Source organism: Leucopleurus acutus (assembly GCF_964270905.1).
Source record: "Leucopleurus acutus genome assembly, chromosome: 13".
Lineage (NCBI taxonomy): Eukaryota > Metazoa > Chordata > Mammalia > Artiodactyla > Delphinidae > Leucopleurus > Leucopleurus acutus.
In genome coordinates, this window is record NC_139155.1 from 23,398,653 (window position 1) to 23,418,538 (window position 19,886).

Below are 19,886 nucleotides of genomic sequence, written 5' to 3' on the forward strand. Positions count from 1 at the left end.
CTTAACACAACTTCTTAAAAAGATTACTTATGAAGACCAGCACTTTAAAATATTCTTGATCAACAACTAGCTAAACCTAAAAGTCTATCACTACACATGAAAAATTCACCATCACCTGGTACCAAATACTGTTTATCAGTTAACAACACACAACTTTGTTATATGAGACCACTGACAACAAAAGAAAGATGAATAATTTTTAAATGGGCAAAGGATTCTAATACTCATTTCTCCAAAGAAGAATGGCCAATAAGCACATGAAAGGTACTCAGTATCATTAGTCATTACTGAATTGCAAATCGAAACTACAAAGAGATACCACTTCACATCCACTAGGTTGGATAAATCAAAAGAATAGACAAAAAAAGTACTGGCGAGGGACTTCCCTAGTGGTCCAGTGGTTAAGAATCCGTCTTGCAATGCAGGGGACACCGGTTCAATCCCTGGTCGGGGAACTAAGATCCCACATGCTGCAGGGCAACTAAGCGTGCACGCCACAACTAGAGAGCTCAAGTGCCACAACTACAGAGACCACACGCTCTGGAGCCCGCTTCACAGCTAGAGAGAAGCCTGCATGCCACAACGAAAAGCCCACTCACTGCAACGAAAGATCCCGCGTGCCGCAACTAAGGTCCAACACAGCCAATAAATAAATATTTTTTTTAAAAAAAGTATTGGCCAGAAAGCGGAGAAAATGGAACCCTCATATGTTGCTGGTGGGACTGCAAAATGGTACAGCCACCTTGGAAAGTAGTCTGACAATTCCTCGAAATGTTAAACACGGAGTTACCATATAACCCAGCAATCCCACCCTTAGTAATTCCACCCAAAATTACCAGAAACCTATGTTCACAGCAGTATCTTATAATAGCCATAAAGTAAATATAATCCAAATGCCCCTCAACTGACGGATGTATAAATGAGTATGTCTATACAATGCAATATTATCCAGTCATAAAAATGAATGAAGTACTGATATTTGCTTCAACATGGATGAACCTGGAAAACATGTTAGGTGAAAGAAGCCAGTCACAAAAGGCCACGTGTTGTATAATCCCATTTATATAAAATATTCAGAACAGGCAAATGACCAAAACAAAAAGTAGATTAGTGGTTGCCGAAGGCTGGTGGGGGGGAGGAGGAGTGACTGCTAATGGGTATGGAGTTTCTTTTGGGAGTGATGAAAATGTTCTAAAATGGATGGTTGTACAACTCTGTCACTATAGTGAAAACCATCAAATCATACACTCTAAAAGAGTGAATTTTATAGTATGTGAATTATATATCAATAAAGTTATTTTTAAAAAAGAGAGACCACTAAATTCCTCAAAAGATTTTACCCATAAAAGCAACAGGGTAAATTATTTTCAAAAAAATTAAAATATAGAAAATGAATATTAATTAAAAATCCATTCAACATTCATAACACAAACTAACTTATCTAACCTCAAAATCTCACATGGAATAAGAAAAGGCCATCAGCCTAAGAATAAATGAGATAAAGCAGGAGTGGAGGCTGTACTTATGCCAGGTTGTTTTTCATTTGTTTGTTGATGGTGTTGCATTCCATGCTTATTTTGCTTTTATTTTCTTTGGTTATTTACTTGAATTTTAAAAGCCTACCCTCCACGACCAAATTAATAAAACTAACTCATCAGTCCCTACCAAAACCTGTTCCTCTTCTGACGACCTTTACTTGTACAGCTTAAACTCCACTCAATTACCCAGCGTTGGAAAGCTTGGTAAATCATCTTTGACCTACCTCTTTCTTTGACTACCCCCTACATTCTCTCACAAAGTTACATGATTCTTTATCTTAGTCATTTCTATCAATTTCTATTCTACCAGACACTGCTGTAGTTTTGGGCTTCCTTTAAATTTATATCACTTGCTATTTAACACGTGTTCCCCTCTATTGTTATCTGTTTTACATAAACGCCTGCCCTAGGCAGAGAAAAAGCAGTTTTTCTTATACCTTTGAATACTTAACCACTTGCCCACATGCTGAGGGTACACTTTCCAGATAACCAAAGATTACCTGCCTGGTAGGTTTTGGAGTTAGAGATCTGGATTAGAATCCCAGCTCTCACACTAAGTAGTGGGACAAATTAAGTTACTTAAATTCTCTCTGAACATGGATTAAAAGGAGAGCATACAAAGTGAAAAATCTACATTAATGTTTAGTAAAAAGCAGCTACTCTCTGAATACTAAAATGTTTAATTGTTTTAAAAAGAGATTTTCCTAAAACACATTATGTATTTTTCTGCATTTTCTCCTATTAGAATTTGTCAAAGAAAATTTGACAAAAAAATCAATGCAGGGGGCCCAGGTTCGATCCCTGGTCAGGGGAACTAGATCCCACATGCCACAACTAAAAAAGATCCCGAATGCCACAACTAAGACCCGGCACAGCCAAATAAATAAATAAAGTGAATAGCTGCTACTCACTTCCGGCAGAAGTGGCATTTGAGCTGCCACATCTTCAATGCCTATTTATATGTCAAAAATAAGTATTGGCAACACACCTGTAGGGAAAGGGAAGGAAGGAAGGAGAAAGAGCAACCACTGTGTATGCCAAACCAAACACACCTTCAACTCACATCTGGCCCAAGAGAATCACCAGTTTGAAATCTCAGAATGCCAACCTCAAAATTATAATTTCTAGACTTCAAAAGCTTTCAGGGACAGGGACTGTACTCGTCTTAGTCATCATTATATGCCCAATTCCTAGGACATATAACCGTTTCTTATTGTTAAATGAATGCATTTCTGCATGTGCTTTCAGATTCATGCTCAGGCTATTTCTTTTGCCTAAAATATCCAGTCCTATTTTATCTACTTGGTGAAGTCCTAGCCATCCTTCAAAGTGCAGCTTAAATGTCTCAATTTCTCCAAGAGTTTCCCCTAACACAGTCTCCTCTCCCCACAATCCTGAAGGAGAATTACTTCCCTGGTGTGTTTACTATGTACCCTAGTATATTACCTGATGCCTCCATCAAATTAAAAACACACCCCAATTACAACACATTATATTATAGTTGTTTGATTATGTATTTGTTTCACACCCTGTTGCCGGAAGTTTAGAAAAAAACAGCAACACCTTCCCATCTTAAAAATTCCTAGTACAGTGCACAGTTCCTTTCATATACCAGGCAAATGCTTGCAAGTTGACTACAGCTTTTTTATTTGGTGTCATTTCCTTGCAACAAATTTTGAAGAATGCAAATGCTTATGTCGTTGAAATCGTTTTCTGATATTATATTCCAAAAGATTTGTTCCAATTTATAATGTAATTAAAGTGTTTGTAACTATTTCATCACAATCTCCCTGTTGGATGTTATCATCTCTAAAATGTAAGCTATTTTTGGCCCTAACAGTTTCTCAGAAACTGTTTTAATTGCACATTTCTTTGAACACTAGTGGAAATATTCCTATGACCACAAGTGCCTGAAACATAATTTAAAAGTTCCTTGTAATAAAAAAAAAAAAAGTTCCTTGTATAAAAAATAATACCCGCAGGGGTATATAGGTGTTGTTCTACATTAAACAGCTCTAGATTATAATTTTGTAAAGAGTGGTATGGAATGATAGTAGACAAGGGCACTGGACTGGTATAAACAAAATTATATATTCTAATCAAAGCTCTAGCAGCATGATTAGGCAAGTTAACATCTCTTTCAATTCTCTTATCTATAAAATGGAAACAATATCTGCCTTGCCAAGTTTATAGACTGGCTATGGTGATCAAATGCAACAGGATATAAAAGCAATCTGGGGACCATAAATTGGCCAATTCAGCAAACACTGTATCCGCTAGGAGCAAAGCACTACAGATAAAAAAAACAAGTAGCACATAATCAGAAAGTGGTTCTCAACTCTACCCAGCAGCCCTCCCCAACCTTTTTGGCACCAGGGACCGGTTTCGTGGAAAACAATTTTTCCATGCACGGGGGAGGGGAGGGAATGGTTCAGGCTGTAATGCGAGCGATGGAGAGGCGATGGAGAGCGGCAGATGAAGCTACCCACCCTCACCTGCCACTTACCTCCTGCTGTGCGGCCCAGGGGGTTGGGGACCCCTGCTTTTGAGAATACCCCCTTTTTTTTTTTTTTGCGGTACGCGGGCCTCTCACTGTTGTGGCCCCTCCCGTTGCAGAGCACAGGCTCCGGACGCGCAGGCTCAGCGGCCATGGCTCACGGGCCCAGCCGCTCCGTGGCACGCGGGATCTTCCCGGACCGGGGCACGAACCCGCGTCCCCTGAATCGGCAGGTGGACTCTCAACCACTGCGCCACCAGGGAAGCCCCACCCCATTTTTATAACAAATAATTTATATCACCCCATTAGCTCTCCATAAACAAAGTTCTAACCTATTTACGCTTTTTAAAAATTTTTAACAATGCCCTAATTATAATATAAAGGGGGAAAAGATTAATATATAATGAAGTGTGTAGCTCAATAAAAATGCTCAGGCATATCAACAAAATCAGAAAGTATAATAAAGAGGTTGGATGCCTGAACTGATACAGTAAATCACCATAAACATGACAACTACAAATTCAGACCTTCCAAGACAGGTGTGTTGTTTTGGCACAATGGCATTGCAGTTGGTGAGGTGGATTTTCCAAAATAGTTAACTGTCAATAAAGTTCCAAACAAAAAAACTTCAATTAAACTGAATTAATGGGATTGACATGTACACACTACTATACATATATAAAATAGATAACTAATAAGAACCTACTGTATAGCACAGGAAACTCTATTCAGTACTCTGTAATGACCTATATGGGAAAAGAATCTAAAAGAGTGGATATATGTATATGTATAACTGATTCACTTTGCTGTACAGGAGAAACTAATACAGCATTGTAAATCACCTATACTCCAATAAAAATTAATTTAAAAAACAAACAGGGCTTCCCTGGTGGTGCAGTGGTTGAGAGTCTGCCTGCCGATGCAGGGGACACGGGTTCGTGCCCCGGTCCGGGAAGACCCCACATGCCGCGGAGCGGCTGGGCCCGTGAGCCATGGCCGCTGGGCCTGCGCGTCCGCGTCCGGAGCCTGTGCTCTGCAACGGGAGGGGCCACAACAGTGAGGCCCGCGTACCGCAAAAAAAAAAATAAAATAAAAAAATAATAATAATTAAAAAAAAATAAAAAACAAAAAAAGAGATGAATTAAGAGAAACTTAATTTCCAAAAACTGAATATATATTAACATGGAGTTAGGTTCTAGGCTAATTATACGTTTTCCTCCTACATGAATATTCTGGGCACTTAAAAGTGTTGTGGTATGCAAAAAATTCTTCACAGTCTCTCACGTGCAGGATGGCATCCCTAGCCGCCCCCCACCCCCACCCCGCACCAAAGCCCCGCCCAGTAACTTCCACAACATCTCTTAAAGAGGCAGTACTTACTCCACTGAGAACCACTGATCCAGACGATCCAACATATCATTACACTAAGTAACAGATGCCTAAAAGAGGTAGGAATTAAAGTGATCTGGAAATAGGAATGCATGGAAAATCCACAGGTAAGCTAAGTCTTAGCATGATGTAACAGTCAGGCTAAGCTAGTCTATGTCACAGTGACAACCAACTCCCAAATATCAGTAGCCTAAAACAAAGGTTTGTTTTCTGCATAAACTATATGTCAATCACAGATACATGCCCATAACAGCACTATCCATCACTGCTCATTGTCATCTCTCATGGATTAGGCTAACAAAGTCTCCATTTCTACATATGTCCTTAAATGGCAGGGGAAAAGATAGGTAACTCATGCACTGGCTTTTAAACGTTGACTATCACTTCTGTTCACAATGGATGGACCAAGTCACACGGCCATGCCAGTGGTTCTCAACCAGGGCAACTCTGTCCCTCCAGGGACATTTGGCAATGTCTAGAAACAATGCTGACTGCCACAACTGGAAGGGGGAGGTGGAAGGCAGAGCAGTACGCTGGTATCTAGTGGGTGGAGGCCAGGGCCGCTGCTAAACATCCTACAACATACAGGACAGCCCCTCCAACAAAGGATGATCAGGCCCCAAATGTCACTGGTGCCCAAGCTGAGAACCCAGGGCCATGCCTAATTTCAAGGTGGGGGAGGGACACAGAGAAGTAAATATTAACCATATGCCAGAAAAGAGCCATCAGAATATGGACGGGAGAGTACTTACAACTACCACATGTGAATAAGAATTTGCCAGGCTGAAGGAAAATCATAGGAAAAAGCAGAGGGACAAGAGTGCAGATGTTTTGTCTAGAGCAGGTTTCTGGTAGAGGGAGAGGAATAACAGAATTAGATCTGTATTAGAAAGAAAACTATAGTGAGAGCATGGAGAAGAGCTTTGCAAAGAGGAACAGAAGACCAGTCAAGAAACAGTGATCAGAAGAGTGACAGGGCCTAGATTAGGGGCATGGGCAATGGAAACAAAAGGGGAACCAGTAAGACGTTTCTAGGTAGAACAGACTAGATTTTTTAGTCAACTAAGTATAAGGAGTAAAAAGAAGAGAGTCAAAAGATGGCCTATTTCCTAGATAGGTTAACAGAATGATAAAGAAAGAAGAAAAGATTTAAAAGAGATTAAGTAACAAATTCAGCTTTAAATATGCTGAGTTTGAAGGGCTCATTAGAGAAGTTAAGGTTACTTGAAAGTCTCCAACACAGAGGTATTAGATAAAATCGCTGTAATAGAACAAGCCATCCCACGGCGATGGGGTAACTGGAGGCAGGAAGTCAGCAAAAGGAAAAGAGGTTTGTTCTTATATCTACCTATTTTGTGTTTTGTCTCTAGCCTTGCTGTTAAACATAAGCTGTCACCTGAAGTTGACCATAGGTCTAAAAGCAACTCATGGACTACAAAGCCAAAATAATTAAAATACTCTCTAAAATTAAAAAGGCTGAGTACTGACCTGAGAGGCTCTCACGGAAATTCATAAACTTTAATGAATGTTGACATTTTTTTATTTCTTGGATGTATGTTTACTTTTGGATTACTGACTACACTATGTGAAACAAACAGGTATATTTTCTAGAAGTTATAGATACTTTGGTCAAGGATCAAATATGGGAATATGTGGGCCTCCCTGGTGGCGCAGTGGTTGAGAGTCTGCCTGCCAATGCAGGGGCCACGGGTTCGTGCCCCGGTCAGGGAAGATCCCACATGCCGCGGAGCAGCTAGGCCCGTGAGCCATGGCCGCTGAGCCTGCGTGTCTGGAGCCTGTGCTCCGCAACCGGAGAGGCCACAGCAGTGAGAGGCCTGTGTACCGCAAAAATAAAAAAAAAGAAAAGGGGAATATTTGAGAGTGCTTAACAAGGAAGAAAAAAAAAAAAGCCTGGCCTGGTGAAGAGTATCACTAGAAAGAAATTCTAAGCATAGGCTTACAAACTGGGGCAGGGGGCAGGGGTCGGTGCACAGGATTAGTTCAACTGCGTGCAGTACAAGTTACAGCCTAGATTGAGATTGTCAAAATAAGTGCAATTGGAGGAGAACTTCCAAGAGCATAAAGAATTACATGTGCAGGTATTAATGATTATAAAGATCTGAGATGGGAATAACACAATCAAAAAAACAAAAAGAACTTTTTCTGTGTGGTAACTTTTAAGATGAACTACAGGGACAAATTTAGAGATGTGCTTCTTGTTTACCCATTGGGATTAGATTTAAATGTCATACTGGTACAGCAATTTCACCTTAAATAATCTTATTTAAAGATTAACATTTTTTCTGAATGAATAAATTAAAGGTTGTTAAAAGAAGAATCAACAAAGTCCTCTAGTTGACATCTGTGTTTTGTCTGCCAGCATATAATTCCCCTTCTATAACAGTACTCTGATTTCCCAATCTGGACAGGTGGGACAATCCCAATCCTGACTAACCAGAGCTACCTCTTAGGTACATTAGCTGTTTCAAAGATGGGAGAGGACCCAAGTCAGGCTAATAACACAGCTCCAGGACTTTTCTTGGAACTACAGAGGTGGGGGGGGAGCTCTTTGCTGGGCTTGAACTTGAAGCTGAGAGTAGTTAGTCTGGCACCTATCTGAGACGTAAACTAACAGAAAGCAAAGCAAAGCCAAGAGATAGAATCCTGATGATACTGGCTTCTTGTGACCCTGGATCCAGCACTCTGAGGCCAGCTCTGATTCCAGACGAAGCCAATGAATTCCCTTTTTACTTAACTTGATAGAATCCTGATGATACTGGCTTCTTGTGACGCTGGATCCAGCACTCTGAGGCCAGCTCTGATTCCAGACGAAGCCAATGAATTCCCTTTTTACTTAACTTGACTGCTACGTATTTCCCAGTACATAACTGAACAAAAATTGAGCTAATCAAGGGCCTACGGTATAGCACAAGGAACTACACTCAACATTATGTAATAACCTATAAGGGGAAAATAATCTGAAAAGGAATATATATATTATCTATATATCTCATCCATATATACATATCTGAATCACTGTGCTGCACACCTAAAACTAACACGACATTGTAAATCAACCATATACTTCAATTTTTAAAAAACTGAGTTAATATTCTCAGAAACAGCAGCAATATAATACAAACCACATATATAAACAATGGAACCAACCTGTAATCTTCTCAATAACAGATAATGAGTTACTTTAAAATAGCAGTTGCTGGAGGGGTGGGATAGCGAGGGTGGGAGGGAGGGAGGGAGACACAAGAGGGAAAAGATATGGGAACATATGTATAACTTATTCACTTTGTTATAAAGCAGAAAGTAACACCATTGTAAAGCAATTATACTCCAATAAAGATGCAAAAAAATAAATAAAAAATAAAGATGATACAAACAGATGGAGAGATATACCATATTCTTGGAATGGAAGAATCAACATTGTGAAAATGACTGTACTACTCAAAGCAATCTATAGATTCAATGCAATCCCTATCAAACTACCACTGGCATTTTTCACAGAACTAGAAGAAACAAATTCACAATTTGTATGGGAACACAAGAGACCCCAAATAGCCAAAGCAATGTTGAAAATGAAAAACAGAGCTGGAGGAGTCAGGCTCCCTGACTTCAGACTATACTACAAAGCTACAGTAATCAAGACAGTATGGTACTGGCACAAAAAACAGAAATATAGATCAACGGAACAGGATAGAAAGCCCCAAGATAAACCCACACACATATGGTCACCTTGTCTTTGATAAAGGAGGAAAGAACATACAGTGGAGAAAAGACAGCCTCTTCAATAAGTGGTGCTGGAAAAACTGGACAGCTACATGTAAAAGAATGAAATTAGAACACTCCCTAACACCATACACAAAAATAAACTCAAAATGGATTAAAGACCTAATTGTAAGGCCAGACACTATAAAACTCTTAGAGGAAAACACAGGCAGAACACTCTATGACATAAATCACAGCAAGATCCTTTTTGACCTACCTCCTAGAGAAATGGAAATAAAAACAAAAATAAACAAATGGGAACTGATGAAACCTAAAAGGTTTTTCACAACAAAGGAAACCATAAACAAGAGGAAAAGACAACCCTCAGAATGGGAGAAAATATTTGCAAATGAAGCAACTGACAAAGGATTAATCTGCAAAATTTACATGCAGCTCATGTAGCTCAATATCAAAGAAACAAACAACCCAATCCAAAAATGGGCAGAAGACCTAAATAGACATTTCTCCAAAGAAGATATACAGATTGCCAACGAACACATGAAAGGATGCTCAACATCACTAATCATTAGAGAAATGCAAATCAAAACTACAACGTGCTATCACTTCACATCAGTCAGAATGGCCATCATCAAAAAACCTACAAACAATAAATGCTGGAGAGGGTGTGGAGAAATGGGAACCCTCTTGCACTGTTGCTGGGAATGTAAACTGATACAGCCACTATGGAAAACAGTATGGAGGTTCCTTAAAAACTAACAATAGAACTACCATATGACCCAGCAATCTCACTACTGGGTATATACCCTGAGAAAATCATAATTCAAAAAGTGTCATGTACCACAGTGTTCACTGCAGCTCTATTTACAATAGCCAGGACATGGAAGCAACCTAAGGGTCCATCAACAGATGAATGGATAAAGAAGATGTGGCACATATATACAATGGAATATTACTCTGCCATAAAAAGAAACGAAATTGAGTTATTTGTAGTGAGGTGGAGGGACCTAGAGTCTGTTATACAGAGTGAAATAAGTCAGAAAGAGAAAAACCAATACCATATGCTAACACATATATATGGAATCTAAAAAACCAAAAAAAATAGTCATGAAGAATCTAAGGGCAGGATGGGAATAAAGATGCAGACCTACTAGAGAATGGACTTGAGGACATGGGGAGGGGGAAGGGTAAGCTGGGACGAAGTGAGAGAGTGGCATGGACATAAATACACTACCGAATGTAAAATAGATAGCTAGTGGGAAGCAGCCGCATAGCACAGGGAGATCAGCTCGGTGGTTTGTGACCCCCTAGACGGGTTGGATAGGGAGGGTGGGTGGGAGAGACGCAAGAGGGAAGAGATATGGGGATATATGTATATGTATAACTGATTCGCTTTGTTATAAAGCAGAAACTAACACACCATTGTAAAGCAATTATACTCCAATAAAGATATTAAAAAGAACAATAATAAATAATAAATAAAATAAAATAGCAGTTGCCAAACTCTCTGGTCTCCAGTCCACTTACCTACATTCTTAATTATTGAGAATTCCAAATAGCCTTTGTTTATATGAGTTACATCTATTAATATTTATCATATCACAAATTAAAACAAATGTTTATTTACTCTATTAAGTTAATTTTAAATAATAAACCCATTACATATTAATAAATTTTATGAAAAATAACTATTTTCTAAAACAAATTAAAAAGTCAGTATTCAGGGGCTTCCCTGGTGGCACAGTGGTTAAGAATCCACCTGCCAATGCGGGGGACAGGGTTCGAGCCCTGGTCCGGGAAGATCCCACATGCCATGGAGCAACTAAGCCTGTGCGCCACAACTACTGAGCCTGCACTCTAGAGCCCGTGAGTCACAACTACTGAGCCCACGTGAGCCACAACTACTGAGCTCACGTGCCACAACTACTGAAGCCCGCGCACCTAGAGCCCGTGCTCTGCAACAGGAGAGGCCACCGAAGTGAGAAGCCCGCGCACCACTACGAAGAGTAGCTCCCGCTCACCGCAACTAGAGAAAGCCCGCGTACAGCAGTAAAGACCCAACGCAGCCAAAAATAAAATAAATAAAAATTTTTAAAAAGTCAGTATTCAGAGTGACACTGTTTTCCATTTTTGCAAATTTCTTTAACGTCCAGCTTAAGAGAAGCCAGCTGAATTCTCATATCTGCTTCTGCATCCAATCATTGTGATATGTTGTTTTGGTTAACGCTTATGAAGAAAATATGCCTCACACAGATAATTGGAAAAGAAAAGACTATTTTAATGGCCCTTTTAGATAATGATGGATATTCTTCTTTCATTCCAACACCAAAATGCAACAAATGGCAATTCCTAAAGGTTAGCTGCAATGTGGAATCTGAAACTGTATCAGTGAACTTCTTGGCTCTGCTATATAAAAATCCATTGGTCCATATTGTGCTTTGAATGGATCTCCTACCCATGCATGATTTGTAACATCATGCATTGGTCATCTGGAAAAACACTGGTTCAATGATTTATACGGACCTTCCCAATGTTGATACATTTCCTTACACAATGTATTTTTAAAAATCACATTGCTAAATCTCATCACCAATCTCATCAGAAAAATCTTTAAGTACTGGGAAGCTGGCAAGCCCATGGTGGCAGATACTAGTTTTCCAAAAATCTAATTTTCACTTGAAAGATCATATTTTTATCATTGGCAACAAATAGTTATTTTCCTTGAGTGGCAGGCTCACTTCACTTATTTTCAAGGAAATGTCTGCCAAACATCCAAGTCTAAGTAACTACAGTTTACCTATCAGTCATTCTTTTAAGTAAAAATAAAAAAGCAGATAGTTTAGGGCTTCCCTGGTGGCGCAGTGGTTGAGAGTCCGCCTGTCGATGCAGGGGACACGGGTTCGTACCCCGGCCCGGGAAGATCCCACATGCCGCGGAGCGGCTGGGCCCGTAAACCATGGCCGGAGCCTGTGCTCCACAACGGAAGAGGCCACAACAGTGAGAGGCCCGCGTACCGCAAAAAAAAAAAAAAAAAAAAAGCAGATAGTTTAGCGTGCAGCTCAATCACACAAGTGCTTTTCCTAGAGATGAACCTTGTACGCTGATTGCAGAAGAACTTTATGCACACTTCCATTTAATCACACCGAATACTGAAAAGACATGCACACCAGGGTAGATATTTTAAAAATTAAAACTTTTTACTGCTTCACCAAGGATATTCTTAAGTGAAACTGGCATTTTTTCTTTTTTTTCTTTTTTTTTTTTTTTTTTTTGCGGTACGCGGGCCTCTCACTGTCGCGGCCTCTCCCGCCGCAGAGCACAGGCTCCGGACACGCAGGCTCAGCGGCCATGGCTCACAGGCCTAGCTGCTCCACGGCATGTGGGATCTCCCCGGACTGGGGCACGAACCCGCGTGCCCCGCATCGGCAGGCGGACCCTCAACCACTGCGCCACCAGGGAAGCCCCTGAAACTGGCATTTTTTCAAATGCTTAACGTGTGTTTGGTGCCACTGCCTTGACTCAAGATAAAGTGCCAGCAGTTTACCCACCACTGCTTCCCTACCATCAGTGCAAATGTCAACACAGTACAAGGGCACATAATGTCTCAGTTTTATTATGTGAATAATTTTGATTTCATGAACCCCTAGAAGATAAGGGTCATGGGGACCCCCAAGAGTCCGTGGACCACACTTTGGAAAATACCGTTTTAAAAGATTGTGAAGTAGGATGAATTTTAATAACTGAAAAATACATTTCATAAAACCTTCTGAATGAAGGAGACTATCAAGTCATCTAGCTTATTCTTTCAAAACGGGCTGTATCAGACTTCCCCCTGCAGTAGGCTCAGGCCTACTAAATATATATTGAGTGGGACCCTACCTTTAAAAAGCACCCTGGGAGTCTGAGTTGTTGTCAGTTTTACAAAGCACTGACGTAGTCTATGCTACTCCACATGCTTCACTTTACAAATTACCAAAAAGATAGTGAAACAAATTGCAATGTCAAGAATATATGAAACTAATTTAAAAGATTAATTACATAGAAGTTATGCCATTTTTCTTACTATTAGCCAGCTGCTAATTTCAACATCTACACACATAAAATTCTTCCTTCAACTAGTTTTGGTAGGAGACCTCTATGACACAGATGCACCTAGTGTGCTTACGTACAGTAATCCTTTCACCAGATGATTCAATGACTGGCCACATACTGATATCAAATGCTCCAGAATTCACTAGTGAATACCGCTGATAAATAACCTTTATCCAGTCTTAACGTTTAGAAATACATTTTGACTTGAAGAAGACCTGAATTACATACATTAAGATACAAAAATCATACCTTACTACATACCAAAGACAAAATATTCAGTAGAAGTCTCTTTTTTGACATCATAAATAAGATTTGCATTCTAAACATGCAGATTGGGGTTTGATGAACCCCAATGAATTTTAAGTAAATTACTCCAGCGCACCAATGATTGCAAAGTAAAGCTTGTACTGTATCAAAACAAATGAAGCAATAAAGATAAGCACACTAAAATATCCAAAGGCTTTAAAATCAAGAGGTCTTTTTTTTTTTTTAACAATACAGATTCCCATGCCTCCTTGCACTCCATTCTCATCCTGAATCTGTGTGTTTTGGAATGGGACAAAGAATATTTTGTTCTATTTTTTTTAAATAGCTCTTCCAGAGACGCAGATGCAACTACTTGTAGACCAGCACTTATGAACTACTTCAAGTAATACATTGATAAATGGAGAACTGAACATGCCCCTCTAGATGATCTCTAAAGAACTGCTAACTAGTTGGGCTTGTTGAGCAACTGTCTCACAGTGTGTAAGTTAATCTCTGATAGTAAAACCTAAATCAATGCAACTTGCTTCTCAGGAACCAGCAAAGTGACCAGTTAATTGATGCCTAGAAAATGTGATGGTTTCCAAGCAGATTAACCTCTAGGAAGATCAAATTCCCACTGGGAGTTTAGATGCAAAGTTTGGCACCTAAATAAAGTCTTTAGTCTTTAAAAGGAACCCAAATAAGCATTTTAGAATATGTCAAAATATCAACTTCCTATTTGGGATAGCAATGATAAACCAACTTCTCATCAGGAGAGAGATAGCTTCCTATAACTTGCCACCAGACAATTCAAATTAATTGAAAAATGAAGAAAGAGATTCAAAGAGGAGAGAGACAGAGGGACAGATTTGGAAACAAAACAAATGTGGCAATACCTTCAAGGAACCCATGAAGTCGGAAGTGAGATAATTATATCACCCATGTGTATATCACTGTATTAAAGAATGTAAAGCTGACACAAATGAAACAGTTAAAAAAAAAAAAAAGAAGTTACAGGACCCTAATAGCTCAACAATTTCGGAACTCTGATCTGGCTGCACCCCAAGCCATCTGAGTCACAATTTCTGGAGGTGGGTTCCAGCCATCGGTATTTTGTAAAGCTCCCCAAGAGATTTCAAAATGTAGCCGAGGTTGAGAACCACTGCCCTAAACCTTGGGAGTGAAAAAGCAATAAAAAGACGAACCCCACACAGTTACAAGTTTTCCAAACCGCAAACAATTCTCATTTAAAATGTAAATAATGAAGTACAGTCTTTAAGCTTAAAGGTATTTACAATTATCACCAACTTTAAATTAAGATGTAAAAACAGGCACTCTTTACAATCTCTAGTAGCTGTCTGACCTATAATCTGCAGTAGTAAACAATCAAGACTTAAATTATAAGATTCTGATGACCTATCATCTTAGTTTTACATAAGTAAGTACTACCCTAGTTTTTATCCACTGTCATGGTTAAAACAAATTTTCCTGGATGCCAAGTACACCACGTAATAGTGTCAAGGTGACACAACCTAAAATATCTTGTTCCTGAGAAACTGGAATTTAGCCACATTTCCTATCACCAAAATTACACATATTAGGATGAGAAAAAAAATCCAAAAATTCTAAATCTGACTCATTATTAAGCATATGTTTTGGCATATTATGATGCTAATAGTACCATACTAAAAGTTGCTAAAATGAATAATATCTAGACATATTTGTCAATTGTTTGAATTTCTCTTTTTAAAACAATTGAATCTTCATCAACTGTGGAACAAAAAACCCAAAATTTGATAATTTAACAAAGTGGTATTAAATTCTGTTATGCTGATCTAACTCCTTTAACTTTAGTGTAGAAAATAATGAAATCAATCAAACTCATTTCAGTTAATTAGTTTTATACACGATTGTCACCTCACCTTTAATCATTACTGAAACAAAACAAAAATTTCTGCCTAACTACACTATCTTCTAGGGGAAAAAAAGGAAATCCAAACATATACAATGAGCAGGGAAACGGCTAACATGTTTAAAGAACGATTCACTCTAAAATCACTGAATAAAAAAATGAAAAAAAGTTAGGTATAAGCTAGAAGGCAACACAACAGAACTGAAATAAGTAAAGCTTAAACATAAGAAAAATAATGTATGTTCTCACCAAAAGAGACAAAATTTTAGATGAGACTAAATATGCATTTTAATTGTAATGAGTGAGGCAGATCCTGTAGGGTTAACTGCCCTAGTAGAGGCCTCAGCACTTCACAGCTCAATTAGAATAGTGTCTAATGATGTTACTATAACACCGGCTCAATCAGAAAAAACAGCTTCAAAGCCAGAGAGCTGGAGTGTGACTGGACAGCATAAATTAGTTTAATACTTGCTCTTTAATTTGGGGGGAAAAATCTGAAGGGGAATGCAGAAAAATTAATTCACACACAAATGGTGAAACAGCTCAACTAAAATGTAGCTTAAGAAAGTGAAGTATAGGTTTTTAGAAATAAGATTTGCTGCTTCCTAGCATAAGTAGAATTGCTTTGAGCAGCAGACTTCGGAAAAGGTCAATGATGCATACAAAACTTACTCCGAAAAATTTCAAAGTGACTTTCTCAGCACAAGTTTTCATTAAATCTGAAACGGGTTTGCAGTTTTTTCTATACTCGCTCATATCGAAGAAACTCAGCTAAACATAGAAGTTTCTACTTAGGCACTCCCACTTCAAAAATAAAAAAATTAAGATGCAATATCTCCTTAAAGCAACCTCACCCAAAAACCTGGAAAGCAAAGAAAAAGTCACTTCTATTAATAGACTCACAAAATGTTATATAAATTTTCATTAGAACAACTCTTAGTTTTAATTCCAACAACTTATACCTACATAATTCATCACCACCCTTAGACCTAAAGATACTCCAAATTTTAAACGCTTGGCCTACCTGTATTACACTTGTACTGTAACAAACTCAAAATCATAACATTATGGGAGAAACATTGTAACTAAAAATTCATATTTTAAGATGTTAATTATATCAATCATTTACAACTTGAAATGTCACGTACTAACCATATCAGAACTTTGCAAAAGAGAAAATAAATCTTTAGCAGAAAAAGAAAAATTGCACATTAGAACTCCCCAGGCTATTTCAGCTGAAATATAGTCTAAGAACAACTTAGCAAAGACAACTTATGAAAACTACAATAAAAACTATTCAAGTGCAACGTTCTAAATCTAATTAACACCCGAATAGTCAAACTGCTACTGGGACTAAAAGGATGCTAATTCTTGCAAAACTCAAATGTTGTTAAAAATCAGCCAAGACAACATGCTTTCACAAAGTCAACTAAGGCTAATTAAAATGATTCCCCATTATCTTATACTTATTATTCCTAAATAACTGGCAGTTTCACCTTAAACTACAGTCCAAAAACTAAAGACGCTAAGAAACTAAATTCAAAATAAACTACTTGAAAATAGGCAAATATATTTTTTAATTTTACTAGGGTTTTCGCGGGGGGGGGGGGAATAACTATCAATTTTCAATAGGGTTTTTTTTAAACCTCTCTATCCCCACCCAAAAAAAAAACCGTTCAAGTTAACAAAACACACCAATTTCTTTGAAAATCTTTTAAAATCTAGCTTAAGAAATCGTAACAGCAGTTTGGGGCATGTGATGGAGCCACCGCCCTACACACCCCACACAAATTTCACGCTCAGTACTTGTAGTCCTAGCAATGAGATAAACTATGTCTTTTATTTTTCATTAGGAGTGCGGCGGGCGGGTGTCAGCTGCTAAGAATGTTTCCTGCATACCGCCATCACCCACAATACTCAAAAAATAAGTAAACAAACCAAAGCCAGAAACATAACTGGAATGACTCAACCAGGAAGAGAAAATAAGGGACAAAGAGAAAACAAAAATTTGCTTGAGAAAAGAAATTAAGACAAACCATTTACAACTTTCATTTAGACCTAAGGCAGTACACTCCGACCCGACTCGCTCGGCCAGGAGGGACACTGAAACTACTCAGAACAACAAAGAGCAGCGGCGGCCGCTGCAGGAGTCCCAGTCCGAGTTCAACTTGATTCCGCGACAAACTGCGAAGGGAGTTCGGGGCCGGAGGACCGACCCCGGAGACCGACGGACACGAGGCACCACGGCTCGGTCCGACCCGCGCCGGGGCCGTCGGCCCGTCAGGCGGCCGCGCTGGTTCTCCGGGCCGGCCCGCCGGCCTCCCGCGCGCTACACGCCGCCGCCACCGCCGGGAGCCCGCCCCGGGGCGGGGAAGCCGCGGGCGGGGTGCGCGGGCCCGGTCGGGAGAAGGGGAGGGGACATGGCGCGTTACCTGGGCTCGGGCGACGGCGAGGGGCGTCCGCTCTCCCGCGGCGGTTCGTCCGCGGGGGCGCCGGGCCCGTCCCTCCCCCGGCGGCCCGGAGCGCTCCTCGGCCCCCGCGCTGAGGTGTCCGGGCCAGGCCGCCCCTCCTCGGGCCGCCTCGAGCTCCCGGGCCGCCCCGCGGCAGGGGGCCCCTCTCGCGGGGCGCCCGGCTCCCCGCACCCGCTCCCGCCCCCTGGGCGGCCGTGCAGCCGAGGGGAGGGCGGGAAGGGCCTCCGGAGGAGAGCGGGCGGCCGCGAACGCGGGCTCCGCCACCCGAGCCACTCCGTTACCGCAGCGGCGACGACGACCAGGGCCGTGTTGTTGCTGCCAACTTGTCGAGAGGACACTGAGCATGCGCGCGCAGAGACCACATCCGGGTAATTTCAGGGTTTGGCCCTTTTCCCCCGCAGCTTTCCTTTCTCTCGGCTGCCCCCGCCTCCAGCCGGAGTGACGAGGGTCGTTCTGCGCAGGCGCCCGCGGGGCAGCACAGTCGGCGGGGAGCCCCGAGTCCCAACCTGGGATCGCCCTGGCCGAGGGCGCTTCCCGCAAAGGTCGGGGGAAAGGCTGCTTGGAGGGAGTGGTCATCAGACAAATGGGCGTCCCTTTGCCAAAAAGTACCCAAGCAGCGCGGGAGAACTCGGCGTGTAGTGGGTGTCCAGTAAGTTTATAAATAGCGATCAAAAGGGCCTCGTTTATGAGGACCAGCGTGGGCACAAAAATTAGACTTTAATAGCTTGCTCTGGGGAGAAGGTGGTTGTAGCGGTTTAGTACTTTGGAAAGAGACTAAGATGACTGCAGCCCTGGGTCACTAGATCCAAATGTGTTTAAACTCTTGAGATGCCTTCTTAGGTTGAAAAGGTGCGCAGGCCAATAATGGAACTATAGATTTGAGAGCCTGGACAGGTGTTACGAAAAGTCAGTGGTTCCTGTTGGAAGAGATTTAGTCAGACCTCGGAGTTGGAAGGGACTTTCAAGGTCCTACAAGACACCTGTTAACTAGGTTACCAGCTGGGTGGGGAAAGGTGTAAACTCTGCTCTTGACTTTATACTTCTTTTATTTGAAAATTTTACAGGATGAATGCATTTATTTGATATTTTTAAAATTTCAGAAAACACATACTAATTACATATATATTTTTTCACCAACCAGGAAATATTTCTGTTGGGGTCCCACCAAGACTAATTACTGTCGGAAGGCTCTAAAGTCATGTCTTAAGTCTTGTCGCCCAGAAACTGTCTATTCCCCCACCTATGTTTTACACCCAGTTCCCTAATCCCATGCTGTCCTCTCTTTCACAGCTTGGGCTCTTTCTTCTTCTGCACGACAGCCTCTAAAACTGTGTCTTCAAACTGGTGTTCCCTGGGGTTTATGAAGACTTTCCAAGACTAGTTTTAAGGGAATTCATTTCCATATGCCTCACTGCAATGTGTACTATAGTCTAAAATTGCTCAGCTTGGGACTTCCCTGGCGGTCCAGTGGTTAACACTCCATGCTCCCAATGCAGGGGGCACGGGTTCAATCCCTGGTGGGGGAACTGAGATCCCGCATGCCGCATGTGGGCAAAGATTTAGGAAAAAAAAAAAAATTGCTCAGCTTGAGAAAGCACCTGAAGACACAGCATCCCCCTTTCAAAACTGTTCTACTCCCGCCGTCCAACCAAAGTAAAAACTCTCACCCATTACTAAGGTGCATCGATCCAAGATGTAAAAAACCTCCAGGACAATTCAGAGGAACAAGTCAGAAATTGGTGACTGTGCTGAGAAAGTGAATGACTCAAAGCGAATGGTTATAAGTTATCTTGCAAGTCAGGTGGTTTTCAGTTATTTGCTATCAACAAAATTGAAGGAAAACCTAACTATGTGATTTGATAATAGATCAACATGTGATTTTTCACAGTATACCTCAGAAGGAGTTAAAAGAATTGATAACATTGCTATATCTGAACTTCCATTCCTATCTCTCGCAATTATCTATACACATGCATCTTGTCACCTTTGCCGTACTCTGTTGG

At 40.6% G+C, this 19,886-nt stretch overlaps 1 protein-coding gene across 1 annotated transcript in view; it reads right to left on the minus strand.

Annotated features, from left to right (window-relative positions):
* Nucleotides 1-17,992, minus strand: part of SMAD4 (SMAD family member 4) — a 55,682-nt gene extending 37,690 nt beyond the window's left edge. Inside the window, exon 1 of the mRNA XM_082853272.1 lies at nucleotides 17,845-17,992. The gene's annotated coding sequence lies outside the window, so the exon portion shown is untranslated. The remainder of the gene's footprint in view (nucleotides 1-17,844) is intronic.
* Nucleotides 17,993-19,886: the final 1,894 nt, after the last annotated feature.